This window comes from Gymnodraco acuticeps, unplaced genomic scaffold (assembly GCF_902827175.1).
Source record: "Gymnodraco acuticeps unplaced genomic scaffold, fGymAcu1.1, whole genome shotgun sequence".
NCBI lineage: Eukaryota > Metazoa > Chordata > Actinopteri > Perciformes > Bathydraconidae > Gymnodraco > Gymnodraco acuticeps.
In genome coordinates, this window is record NW_022990816.1 from 77 (window position 1) to 14,930 (window position 14,854).

The 14,854-nt window shown below is 42.5% G+C and overlaps 1 long non-coding RNA gene across 1 annotated transcript; it reads left to right on the top strand.

Moving 5' to 3' along the window:
* Positions 1 to 619: 619 nt before the first annotated feature.
* On the top strand, positions 620 to 5,251 carry LOC117557129. Its single transcript, XR_004570662.1, has 2 exons — positions 620 to 762; positions 2,423 to 5,251. It is a non-coding gene; the product is annotated as an uncharacterized LOC117557129 (long non-coding RNA).
* Positions 5,252 to 14,854: the final 9,603 nt, after the last annotated feature.

Genomic DNA, 14,854 nt, shown 5'->3' on the forward strand with positions numbered 1-14,854 from the left:
CTCTGAGTTTAACATGCACGTGTTTGCTCGCAGGCATTCATTTTGTAATAACTCTCACTCTCTCACACACACACACACACACACACACACACACACACACACACACACACACACACACACACACACACACACACACACACGTCCTTGGGTTCAGCAGGGAGGCGAGCCAGCACTTAGTATCCTCAGACAGATCATAATAATGTAGCTGTTACACAACACTGTCTGTGTGTCTCTCTGTCTGTCTGTGTGTCTGTGTGTGTGTGTGTGTGTGTGTGTGTCTGTGTGTGTGTGTGTGTGTGTGTGTGTGTGTGTGTGTGTCTCTCTCTGTCTGTGTGTCTCATACCATTCATTATTCTAGAAGCAAACAAACAGAAATAAATGTGAACTACACTTCTCCCTACAGAACTCATCTCTCAAAATAGAACAAACTTCCCGAAAACCTGAGGTCTTCACCAACGCTGAGTTATTTTAAATCGAGGCTAAAAACATGACTTTTTTCAGCCGCCTACCTAGAAGTATTTTAACTTGTTATAGCGCCTACCGTATTTAACTTTGAATTGCCTCTGTGTCTGAAAATGTGCTTTATAAACATACCTTACCTCATGTCGTGTTTCCCAGGTGCTTCTGGGACGTGGTGCTGTCGTTCCCTCTGGAGCTGCAGAAGAAGATGCTCCACTTCGCCACAGGAAGTGACCGCGTGCCCGTCGGAGGAATGGCCGACCTCAACTTCAAAATCTCCAAGATCGACGTTCCCACTGACTGGTAGGTTTCATCCCTGAGAGGAGGACTGTTCAAAAGTGCTTTAAAATAACTGGAAATATACACATCTAAACGTGTTGTAGAATTCCAATACCAAATGTTCACATTGATGCAGAAAACATTCCCAAAAACAATTGTTTCGCTTACTACCTTTAACTTACTTACAGTTCTTACTTCCTAACTAACTTCCTAACTAACTACTTAACTCCCTAACCAACAAACTAACTACTTAACTCCCTAACCAACAAACTAACTACTTAACTCCCTAAGTAACTAACTAACTACTTAACTCCCTAAGTAACTAACTAACTACGGAAACTACTTAACTAACTAACTAACTAACTAACTACTTAACTCCCTAAGTAACTAACTAACTACGGAAACTACTTAACTAACTAACTAACTACTTAACTCCCTAAGTAACTAACTAACTACGGAAACTACTTAACTCACTAACTAACAAACTAACTACTTAACTCCCTAAGTAACTAACTAACTACGGAAACTACTTAACTCACTCACTAACTAACTAACTAACTACTTAACTCCCTAAGTAACTAACTAACTACGGAAACTACTTAACTCACTAACTAACAAACTAACTACTTAACTCCCTAAGTAACTAACTAACTACGGAAACTACTTAACTCACTCACTAACTAACAAACTAACTACTTAACTCCCTAAGTAACTAACTAACTACGGAAACTACTTAACTCACTCACTAACTAACTAACTAACTACTTAACTCCCTAAGTAACTAACTAACTACGGAAACTACTTAACTCACTAACTAACAAACTAACTACTTAACTCCCTAAGTAACTAACTAACTATGGAAACTACTTAACTCACTCACTAACTAACTAACTACTTAACTCCCTAAGTAACTAACTAACTACTGAAACTACTTAACTCACTAACTAACAAACTAACTACTTAACTCCCTAAGTAACTAACTAACTACGGAAACTACTTAACTCACTCACTAACTAACTAACTACTTAACTCCCTAAGTAACTAACTAACTACGGAAACTACTTAACTCACTAACTAACTTAGAGAACTAACTTAGAGTAAGTACTAACTTCCTAATATACAGTGCGTATTACTTACATACTTACTGACTTGTTTGTAACCTACTCACTACCTTATTAATTTACTTACAGTACTTACTTCCTAACTTGCTAACTAACTATCTATCTAACTAACTAGCTAACCACTTAACTGCCTAACTAACCAACTAACAATGGTAACTACTTCACTCACTAACTTACTAAGGGAACTTCTTACAATAAGTACTAACTTCCCAAGTACTGTACTTATTACTTACACAGGCCTACTAACGTTTGTGTTACTAAACTACTCTGTAACTTACTTACATGCTTACTTACTAATTTACTTACTTACTTGTATACAGTACGTACTTACTTCCTAAATTACCTTCTAACTTGTTTACTAACTCTCTACTTACTTACTTCCTTACCCACCAACTAACTTAATGACATACTAAGTAAACTTGCTAACTTACTAACTTGAGGTTTTTACCAGTTGTTTATATATTACTGTTAAACTTTGACTGGTGAATGTTTGAAGACATATTGACGTTGATATTATTTGATTTTAAAACCACTGTTCTCCCCCCCCCCCCCCCCCCCCCCAGGCTGCCGATCTCACACACGTGTTTCAATCAGATCTGCCTCCCTCCGTACAGAAACAGGAAGGAGCTCAAACACAAACTGACCATCGCCATCTCCAACGCTGAGGGCTTCGGCCTGGAGTGATACACACACACACGCACACACACGCACACGCACACACACACGCACACACACACACGCGCACACACACGTGAGGTGGATCCGATTGTGGAGTTTTACAATGCGTGCTTCTTATTGTCGGACATTATTATGGGCTGTAATGCAGTGTGTGTGTGTGTGTGTGTTTGTGTGTGTTTTATGTGTCCGTGTTGCAGCAGATAAGGTGGTAACTTCCCGCTGCAACATCTACACACACACCAAAATGTATTTTATTTGCACATGGACCATATTACAAAACAACACTGACGTTGTAGGTTTAAAAAGATGTCACTCTTTCTTTCAGCCTTGCAGAAACTCTACATTAAAAAAAATATTTAATATTTCTGTTCCCAGACCAAGTGTGTGTGTCAACAGCCTTTTAAATGATACTAGGTCGCTAGTTTGCTAAGGTAAATATTATTATTACTATTATTTTAATTGATAATAACAGTATTTTTATTTTTGTATTAATATGTTTTAAAAAGTACATTTTTATTTTTTATGAATAATAATTTGTATTTTGACTATTTTCAATTATTAATTTTGATCAATAATAATTAATATCAATTTTATTTTTAAACGAATAACAATAATATTTATAATAAAGAGTCACTCTGCATCAAGGTGTGAGGTAAAGAAATCAAAATACAGACGTAAATATTGTTACTAAAACACATGAATATATTTCTGGATTTGAGTTGTAATATTTCCTGTTTCCTGCTTTAGCGATGCTGTAAATACGTGTATGAAGGCACGGCGTTTTGTATCAGTTACGGCCCGTCCACACTACGGCTTCAAAAAAAGCTTGGAGCTGGGCGTGTCTGAAGCTCGACCAACAACCAATCACATGAATCTCCCGCCCCTGACACACAAGCAGCGGTTTGATTGGCTAGAGCTTGTACTGGCATATGATTCGATTGGCTGACGCTTCCACCGAAAGCTTCAGAAGCTTCAAAAGTTGAACATTGCTCAACTTTTGCAGCCTGAAACGCCAGGAAAGCTCCGCTCTGCTTCCCACAATGCAGTTCGGCGAAAAGTGATGTCACCCCATTCAAAGTGAATGGGCAGACACGTTGGAAACCGTTTTTGAAGCTGTCGAAGCTGTAGTGTGGACGGCCGTTATATTGTTGTGTGCAGCTCACTGTCAGGATATCAAGCTTTGCTGGGAGGATCATGAGATGCCTTACGTTGTTGTATTGTTTTTGTTGACATTGCTGCCTGTTTAAGTAAACAAAAGGCCGCAGCAGAACGTTTTCATTGTGTTTTAAATGTTATGATGTTCAACCCGAGAGGCTGACTGACGGTTTGGTGTTTGTTCTGGTAATGTTGTTGTTGTGTTGTATCATGGCTGTCGTCGTTATTGACAAGTCGTTGTTTCAGATGTGGCGCAGGGATGAGTCCTAAAACCCAGACATTACTTAGCATGTTTGCACTTCCTGTCCAAACGTCGGTTGCTAACAAGTGTCTATTGATTTGATGAGACGATTAAACGTCATCACCCCCAACATTAGCCACCTTTAGCTTAGCGGTGGTGACGTGAAGTCATGTGACCGTGCTGTAGTTCCTTTATAGCACAACGTTAGCCACCTTTAGCTTAGCGGTGGTGACGTGAAGTCATGTGACCGTGCTGTAGTTCCTTTATAGCCCAACATTAGCCACCTTTAGCTTAGCGGTGGTGACGTGAAGTCATGTGACCATGCTGCTTACACATCATTGGACTTAAAATCAACAAATGTATCTTTTAGGATCGGCTCCTATTTGTGTAATCTCAATGCATTGATTAGATTCCACTTTATTGTTATTACACGTAGTACAACACGATGTAATGTGCTCCCAGACAGAAAATGCAAAGAGTGGATAAAGTGCATGACTTTCTGCCTCTAGTGAAGCTTTCTTTAACTTGTCCTGACTTCTCTGTCACACTCACAGCAGTTTTAAACGCTCTGCAGCGTCCTATAGGGTTGCCATGACGACTGGCAAGCTTTCCAGACCAAACTGGCACAACACGGACATTACCGAGCAACGCAGAAGCATGTCAGCCTGATCTGGGTCACTCAATGACCAGCTGCTTATTCAACAATGGGTCCTTTCTGAAACCCAAGGGCGAGTCCAGATAAAAACAGCAAGCAGCTCGTCTGATGCCACGTTCAAATCCCGTCTGTAAAAACCAACTCTGAAAATACATGTTATGGCATGGGAAACATGGGACATTTTTCATTGATTCGATTTATTTCGAACGTGTAAAACAACATATATGAAATGAAACGAGAGAATCATGACACTGCACACACTTAAGCAGTTATCAAATTATAAACAAAAATGTTATTAACTTACAAATGATATATAAACAATTGATCTACGTAATTACACATCCGAAAAGGGGTTGGAAGAAGTCTACACTTATGTAATCCCACCCCTTCTCCCAGATTCAAATGATTCACTTCTTTTCAGTGTGATAAGGTGAACGTGTTTTGCAAAGTGTTCATGGGACCAAACTGTGTCGGGTTATACAGTGGGAAGGGAGTGAAGAATCGGTTTGAAAATAGTTCGGACTGGTTCGTCGAGATGTAATTATGTTCACTTTGTTGGATGTTTGAAATGTGCAGACAGCATTTAGAAGTAGAGAGCGGTCATGTGTTGATGATGTGTGTTTTTCTATTATTATTTAACAAATATAAATCAGTGTCTGTTTAGTGTTGTGTATTTCTTCTGGGTTTTACCGTGAGTTTAAAGAGTTTGTGATGCATTTTAGTGAGCGATCGTTCTGTGCCTCCTTTCTCCGGATGGTCTTTGTCTCTGCAGCTGATTGGACGACACCTGTTTTCAATTCAGCTGATAAGCCATGATTAGTAAAGGCTCACCTGCCTGGGTGAAGCCTCACGGTTTGTATCAGAGGCATGACACAACGGTTGCGTTCGGATAGTTTAAAAATCAGCTCCTAAGTTCTAACCCTATCTCCTATTCCTTGACCTCTGAGTGAAAGGTCACGGGGTTAAGGGATAGTGGATAGAAGAATTCAAAAGGACTTAGGAGAAGAGACTGCGGTACTTTAGAGAATCGAATGCACTTTCACTATCCGACGTGTTTCTGATGCGCCAGCGGACGTCCTGAATGAGCTGGAATTGAAATAAAAAAGGAAAGTGAAACTTCTGCTCGTCCCCCTCTCCCTCCGGTCCACATTAATACAAATGATCCCAATACGTATGATTGATGAAAAGATCTTAAAATCAATACAGATGTATTTATTATAAACGTTAGTCCTTAACATCTATCACTGTGTATATCACCATTCAAACATCTTTTAAAAGCTGAACAAACCCCACAGCTCAGTGAAGACTGTGAGATGTTGACTTTATTTGATCATTTCAGTAAAAACTAACGTTCATATTTCTCTCTTTGATTATAATACTGATGAACGTTCAAAACAAAGCACTTTGGCAACTTACCACATACGTTTTAAAATGCTTAATAAGCACCGTAACTTTCATGATATAATTTCTCCATCATAATCGTTTGTTTCCGTGAACGGCCGACTGTTGAGTGACGGCAAATGCTGCGGCTGCAAGGCATTGTGGGGCAGCATTTTCTCCTCTCCTTTCGGTGAGGGAGGTCCAGTGGTTTCTAAGCTAAAGGAGGTTATAAAGGAAGCTTGAAACCTAATTTCCTATCATTTTAGAGAATTGAAACGGCACTTATCATGGCTGCCACTGAGGGACTTCCGGGTCATTTCACTCCGTGAGGAAGGTTCCTAAGATAAATGGACTATTCGACTGCAGCCAATGCTTCTCATTTTGTGACATGCGCACTGAAGAGACTTACAATTATTTGCCCGATAATTCTGCTTTCAGTTAGGGTTAGTTCAGGAAGTCATTATCGATAATCCAATAATCCAATATCCAATAATAATCCAATGCAGAGGCAATAATGTAATATAATACATCATTTTATATGTATATTATATATTTAGATATGTATATTTATATAGTCTAAAAGTTACAACCGGCCCTTTGAGTGCAACCATAATGCTAATGTGGCCCGTGATGAAATTGACCCCTACAATAGGAGCTTTAGGAGACATTAACTCTCACATCCATTGGACGCAGTTCCAAATTGTAAAGCGTGTTATTTGTACGCAGACTGAAGAGAGTGGGTTGGGTACAGACCTTCAGAGATGAGTCCTAAAACCCAGAAAAGACTCCAGAAAAATAAGGTCATCACTCCCTGTTAACATAGTCTAAACCAGTGGTTCTCAAATGGGGGTATGCAGACCCCTAGGGGTACGTTGGAGTACTGCAGGGGGTACGTGAGATTGATTTTATGTTAATAAAGGCTGGTCAGTATAGGCATGTCCAGCCATGCAGTGGGTGGTTTGTAAACTACCTCTCTGAAAGGTCCCAATGTGTTCACTTTGATGAGCTGTCTTCTGAGTGGTTAAACATCACTAATGGTGTACCACAAGGTTCAGTTTTAGGTCCGCTATTATTCTCTATCTATATTAATAGTTTAGGTGAAAATGTCGAAGGAGCAACCTTACATTGTTATGCGGACGATACCGTTATGTACTGTGCAGGTCCCTCGATTAACGAGGCTGTTGTTAAATTACAGGCTGTTTTTAACATTATTCAGGCTCAGCTCTCTGAGCTAAAGCTTCTTTTAAATGTGGAGAAAACCAAGGTAATGCTCTTTTCTAAAGCTAAAGCTAAAAATACACCAGAGACTGCTTTGGATATTGTAACTACGCAAGAAATACAACTTGAAGTGGTTACCTGTTACAAATACTTGGGTATCTGACTTGATGATTGTCTCACTTTTAAACTTCATGTCAATAACCTGCTTAAAAAGCTGAGGGTTAGGCTAGGTTTCTTTTCCAGAAATAAGTCCTGTTTCTCGCTTGAGGCCAGGAAAAGGCTCTGTGACCTTTTTACCTGTGCTGGACTCTGGTGATTTGTTGTATATGAATGCACCTGCCAATTACCTGAGCAAGTTAGATGCTGCGTATCACACTGCACTGAGATTTTTGACTAATTGTAAAGCACTTACGCATCATTGTACCCTGTATACCAAGGCGGTGATGCCATCACTTACTGTACGGAGGCTCAGCCACTGGTACTTTTTCATTTACAAAGCCATGTTGGATAAACTACCATCTTATATCTGCTCCCTGATCTCTCTGCGAATTGAAAGTACTTATTGCCTGAGATCGCATGCTGTGGTTTTATTAAATGTGCCAAGTGCTAGGACTGTCTTAGGGAAGAAAGCTTTTAGATGTGCAGCTCCACTAACATGGAACAGTCTGCAAAAAGAATGGACAATTACCAAGCTAGTACCACTACATGTTTTTAAAGCTCGGTTGGATGCTACAAAATCAGATGCTGTTGGTACCTGTACTTGTGGTTAAATATGTAAATTGTAATCCCTGTACATTTTGCTGTATGATGTCCTTTTGTTGTTCTGTTGTTTATGTTTTTATGTCTTCTTGTGGAACCTACTGCTGCAGGTCTCCCTTGAAAAAGAGATCATTGATCTCAATGGGATTGTACCTGATAAATAAAGGTTTTGAATTGAATTGAATTGAATAATGAAAAAAACAACATAATTAATGCATTTAAACAAACTGCTAATAGTAGATGAACTACTTTATTCAAAGGTTTACAGAAACTCTGGATAATAACATGGGAAAAATAAACGGAGTGCTCTCTTCTCCTCTCCCTCTCCAGACAGCCCGTCAGTCTCGTGCAGCTCGCTGAACCTGTAATAAATGACCCGACAGTAAAGAATAAATATATGTATAACTAGTTTAGCTAGTTCCAGAGTAGATGAACTAGCTAAGTGTGTTAGGTCCAACTCTGAGTGTATTTAAGTTTGCTCGGCTCAACGGTCCGTCACAGCGGCGGAGCTGTGATCATGCAGAGCTGCGTGTTCTCCGTCAGCAGCAGCTGATCTGATCTCTGATCCAGGGTCGGCTCTAGAACAAATCGAATGGGGGGGCAATCATTTACCAAGGGGTGGCACACACTGCCGTCAACAACCAACACACAAACACCAACGCAACTTCAATTTTAAAAAACATGCTGTAAAGTCTATTGTCTTTCACACACATTGCAGGGTGTAGTGCTATTGTATAGTGCACCTATGACTTATGCATACGTGCACGGTTGTGGCACGACCACCAAAACAAAAACATATAAGGACAGAGGGTGTCGTTTTCTCATACTGATATTCTGCACAAACTGTGCTGTTGTATTTGCTATAAAGTGTCTTTACTGTAGGTTATTTTTTATTATATACAGCACTTTGGCTCGACCAAAAATCGTTGAAAATGTGCTATATAAATAAAACTTGATTTGATTTGATATGGACAGGGGCGGACTGGGGGGAAAAAGTGGCCCGGGGATTAATTGACAGACAGGCCCACTTAATGCGCGGCATGTATCGGCCGGCCGGCGACGAAAGTATGTTACTTAACAAAAAACCCTGCATTTAATGTTATTTTGGACAATTATTCATATAGTAATCACATTACCTGAGCCCTTGAGTTGCCTAGAGCAAAATAGTTACGGCATATATTTAGTGATTTTAATGTTAACAGATTATTGATGCAATAAGATTTGGACCCAATTTGCCTGATTGGCCACATGGAATAAAACAGATTAAGATTTTTTTTTAAATGTTGAAGTTAAATGCATCAATCTGGTCCATTTTGAGAGCAAAATTAGGGCCTAAATATATGGCAGTCAGTAGGGGCTTGGACTGTGAGCCGTAGGGTCGCCGGTTCAAGTCCCCGACCAGACCTATTTGGAGTGTGCACTTCTACTTGGAGAGGTCCCAGTTCACCTCCTGCCGTGGTGCCCTTGAGCAAGGCACCGGACACCCCCTTCCCCCCTCATTCCCATTGCTCCCCGGGTGCTGTACAATAGCTGCCCACTGCTCCTAGTGCTATGATGGGTTAAAAGCAGAGAACACATTTCACTGTGTGCTCTGCATGTGTGACCATTACAGAGGGTTTCATCCCTCCCAATTCTTCTTCTTCTTCTTCTTCACCCATATGAAACAGAACTGTAAACAGATTAACTTTTTCTTTCAACATTTATTTGAACAGCAAGTGGAGGCAAAAGTGACTGCACCCAAAACAATAAACTTGCTAGCTAACTAGCCTAAACTCAGTAACAGAATGTGGGCAACACGTTCTTCTCCACAGCCGCGCGACCTCTGAGTCAGACGTCACTTCCCCCTTTTCTATCCTACGGGTACAGCCGTACAGCCACTCCCCCTGAACCCTGTTGTAACAACATAATAAACTTGTTGGGGATGCAGCTTGGGATGTGAGGACATGGCTTAGAAAGGGCGTGTCGCCTTCTGTCCTGCCAGTGTTGGCAGGACATGAATTAAAATGTCGAACTCGGAATTCATTTTAAGGACATTTCGGCCAGGGGTGTGGAGCTATATTTGTTTAAGCACCGGATTGGCAAAACAGGAGAGTGTGTGCACCAGTCTGACTTGATCTATGAATTCATGTCTGTGACTCTCACAGTATCTGCTGCCCGCAGCTGTTTTATAGAAGGAACACCTCCTTCACTTCATGACATCTCTGCAGCACCAGGAGGCAGCAGGAGGGTTAACTCAGCCTCTGAGAAGAGGAGCGCGCACCGCCTTTCACGAACCGCCTTCACTGTGTTTACCTTCAGAATCATTAGAAAGGCTAAAGAGCGGTGTGGCCGATGTGTTTTAACCACACACACACGATTTAAACGCAGACTTTTGTTCCTCCATGTTACGTTGTTATTGTTTCACTGAGCGGACCCGCACATTTTTTTCAAACGCTCCCCTTTTTGGTCCATCTGCGCGGTTTTGTGCGATGTGATTATTCGGCTGTACCTTTAGTAATGAATATTAAATGTTGTGAGGAAATCTTTCCACCAATAATTCCAATAAGTAATCCAAAATGTATTCACTTCAGGTTTACGAAAGTAACTGTAATCAGATTACTCGTTTTTCAAATGTAACGCGAGCTGAATACAGTTACTTGATTTTTGTATTCTGATTACGTAACGCCGTTACATGTATTCCGTTACAACCCAACCCTGGCCGTACCCCACTGGGCCGGGCCGGAACACTTACAAATGTAGGATTTAGGCAAAAAAAAACTCCCGGTATTCCCAATGGCCAGTCCGCCCCTGGATATGGACATAGGCCACCATATAAAAAGTGTGCAAATGTATTTAGTATCTTATCCATGTGAACATGTTTTAGGTGGGGGTGGACCTAACCTCCTCTAGGAGGGTCTGGGGGGATGCTCCCCCGGGAAGATTATTTTTAAATTATTGAAGTTGAAAGCATCAATCTGGTGCACTTTGAGAGCAAAATGAAGAGATCTATGGATAGCCTACATCTCTCAGCATCCATATGAAACAGAACTGTACACAGATTTACTTTTCTTTATGGATATTTTACTAATCATTCCCCTTTAAACTGTATTCTTGTGTTACTGTCCTATAGTATTTCATACCCGTTTTTCATTTATTCTCTCTTTAATAACTATAATGATCATATATTCCTCGAAAATACTTACATAAATGGTGACCAAACCGTTTGAGACCCACTGAGATAACCTACACTAAAGTGAACTATCTAAACACTGAGAGAGTCCTTACCTCACTGAGCTGAGGTTATAAGATCCTCTCAGTCTGACAGGAGAGGACTGTCCTCCACCTTGGTGTAGAAACAGCCCTTTATATCCATTAGCATAGCTAGCTAACCAGATGCTAACAACAACATTCCACGTTACCGCTCGCGCACTCACAAAATGCGCTCGTGCCACACTCACAGAGCCGAGCTTGAATGAAACACAGAGACCCATGTACTTGTACTGTACTGTATATCATATTATTTTCGATGGCTTTACTGTATAATCAGTTTAACAGATGGACAGATCGCCACCGGCTTTCATCTAAACACACAGCCACGTAATGATAACAAAAAAAAGGTCGGGGGTCATTGGTCAAGCAACACACCAATCAGAGAGCAGCAGGCTGTGTTTTATATTTGTATTCTTTATTTCTGATGTATTTCACACAAAAAACTTTCAGTGGAAACATTTTCACTTATATGATTAAAAAAAGAAAAAAACGGCAAAGTGGCAAGGCTTGCCCACCCTGCGTTGGGGGGGCACAGTGACTCATTTGGGGGGGCATGGCCCGTGAATGACCCCCCATGACACCGACCCTGCTCTGATCTCTCTCTCGCGTCCGGTTAGACTTCACTCGTGTTTATGTCCAATTCTATCAGATCTAAATAGTTATATTGTCACGGTTGAGTGAAGGAAGCAGGACCCAAATGCAGATAACTCTGATAAACCTTTATTTCAAGGATAATGAAACTAACAGACCAAACAGAACACTCACCGGTGAACTCAGTCACCTCCAACGGCACAGGACATAGGGCTGGCAGGACCCCCGGCAGAAGAGTAGTCGGCGGGGCCTCCAACGGCACAGGACATAGGGTTGGCAGGACCCCGGCAGGAGAGTAGTCGGCGGGGCCTCCAACGGCACAAGACACAAGGTTGGCAGGACCCCCAGCGGAACCTCCCACGGCACACGAGTAGGGACTTGAGTGGAGACTCGAGAGGAAACTTGAGAGTCGACTTGAGAGGGATCTTGAGCGGGAACTTGAACGGAGACTTGAGAGGGGACTCGATAGGGAATTCGAGAGGAGACTCGAGAGGGGACTTGAGAGGGAACTCGAGAGGTGATTCGAGAGGGGACTTGAGAGGGAACTCGAGAGGGGACTCGAGAGGGAACTCGAGAGGTGACTTGAGAAGTGTCTTGAATGGGAACTCGAGAGGTGACTCGAGAGGGGACTTGAGAAGAGACTTGAGAGGTGACTTGAGAATTGTCTTGAAAGGGGACTCGAGAGGAGACTTGAGAGATGACTCGAGAGGAGACTTGAGAGGGAACTCGAGAGGGGACTTGAGAGGGAACTGGAGAGATTACTCGAAAGGAGACTTGAGAGGGGACTGGAGAAGAGACTGGAGAGGGGACTCGAGAGGAGACTTGAGAGATGACTCGAGAGGAGACTCGAGAGGTGACTCGAGGTAGCTCGAGAGGAGACTTGAGAGGAGACTTGAGAGGGAAGGCGAGAGGGGACTTGAGAGGGAACTTGAGAGGGGACTTGTGTCGGTCGGTACACCGACAGGACACGGGGAGCTGGTGTCGGCTGGGGAGCCAGCAGGAGACGAGGTTCTGGAGTCGGCCGGTATGCCGACAAGACTCGGGGAGCCCTGTAGCCGAAACTGGAGTCGGGCCCATGGCTTCTGGGGCCGGTACTGAAGCCGGAACCATGGCTGCTGGGGCCGGAACTGAGGCCGGAACCATGGCTGTGTCGGCCGGTTCTGTTGCCGGAACCATGGCTTCTGGGGCCTGTACTGGAGCCCGAACCATGGCTGCTGGGGCTGGAACCAGGGCTGGAACCATGGTTGCTGGGGCCAGGACTGGGGCTGGAACCATGGCTCATGGGGCTCGGGCTACTAGCTTGGCCTTGCGACTCCTTCTCTTAGCAGCCGCCTGAATACTCCGTGGACCTCCATAAGCCAGACGAGTTCCAGAATACGACTCCTGGACAGGAGCAGGAACTGGGGCAGAATTATGGGTTGACTCCAGACGGAACACACCGAGACGTTTGTAGTCAGCAGGCTGGAAATCACACACCCAGAGGAAGTTCAAAATCCAGCCAGGTAAGAATTTCACCATGTCTGGTTTCTCCATAGCCAACCGGTGCGCCTCGACCAGAGCGGCCTCCTTCTGCAGAACACTGGACGCTCCCTTCCACCAATCATAGCAGCAAGCCAAATAAAAGGGAAAATGTTATAGTTCCACCTCAAAAGGATCATCTGCTGGGTCTATTTCTGGTTGGTTCGTACTGTCACGGTGTGTGTAGGAAGCAGGACCCAAATGCAGATAACTCTGATAAATCTTTATTTCAAGGATAATGAAACTAACACAGACCAAACAGAACACTCACCGGTGAACTCAGTCACCAACAAAAGACGAACCAACACTGAACACAGGAAGAGACAAGACTAAATACAGGGAGGGGTAATCACGAGACGAGAAACAGCCGGGCAGGGGAGGAGAAACACAAGGACAACAGGTGAACACAATCAGACAACTAGACACACCAGGGAAACTAACGACGGGAGGAAAAACACAGGAAGAAGGACCAGACAATAAACCAGCAGGAAAACATGACAGCAAACACCCAAACATACAAAACTACAAACGTGACATAACATGAGAATCGTGACATCTAGCTAATGATATGACTGCCTGCTTATCAAAGGACCTAAACAATAAGCGTTGCTTGGCAACGGCGTGTGGCCGTAAAGTGTAGCGCAGCATTATGCATTTGTTTATATGAGGGGTCAAAATCACATGCTCATAAAATGCTCATATATTTGTTTCTCTTCATTCCCCACGCCCCAAAATAAATAAATAAATATACCAATTTTAGGAAAAGTAACGAAGTTTGAGCAGTGTGGGTTTTATATTAACAGAGTTTCACATATTTCAAAACTTGAAGTATAATAACTGCAGTTTGCCTCCCTGTCACCGAGAATGACAAAGATCCTCAGTGAAGCACAAGCCCATGTTTCACTACATTGTACAACTTATTAAAAAGATCAGTTCAATGCAACTAATGTCGTCTTAGTGTTATTGCATGATGTTAAAATTGGTTTGCCATGAATTTAGTGATGGATTGTAAACATTTGAAATGTAGCATTTAAGTGTTTCTCAGTTACAAGGTTATTGTTTTAATAAATCAGACATGATGTTGGGCTATAAAGTAACGACAGCACGGTCACATGACTTCACGTCACCACCGCTAAGCTAAAGGAGGCTAATGTTGGGCTATAAAGGAACTACAGCACGGTCACATGACTTCACGTCACCACCGCTAAGCTAAAGGAGGCTAATGTTGGGCTATAAAGGAACTACAGCACGGTCACATGACTTCACGTCACCACTGCTAAGCTAAAGGTGGCTAATGTTGGGCTATAAAGGAACTACAGCACGGTCACATGACTTCACGTCACCACCCCTAAGCTAAAGGTGGCTAATGTTGGGCTATAAAGGAACTACAGCACGGTCACATGACTTCACGTCACCACTGCTAAGCTAAAGGTGGCTAATGTTGGGCTATAAAGGAACTACAGCACGGTCACATGACTTCACGTCACCACCGCTAAGCTAAAGGAGGCTAATGTTGGGCTATAAAGGAACTACAGCACGGTCACATGACTT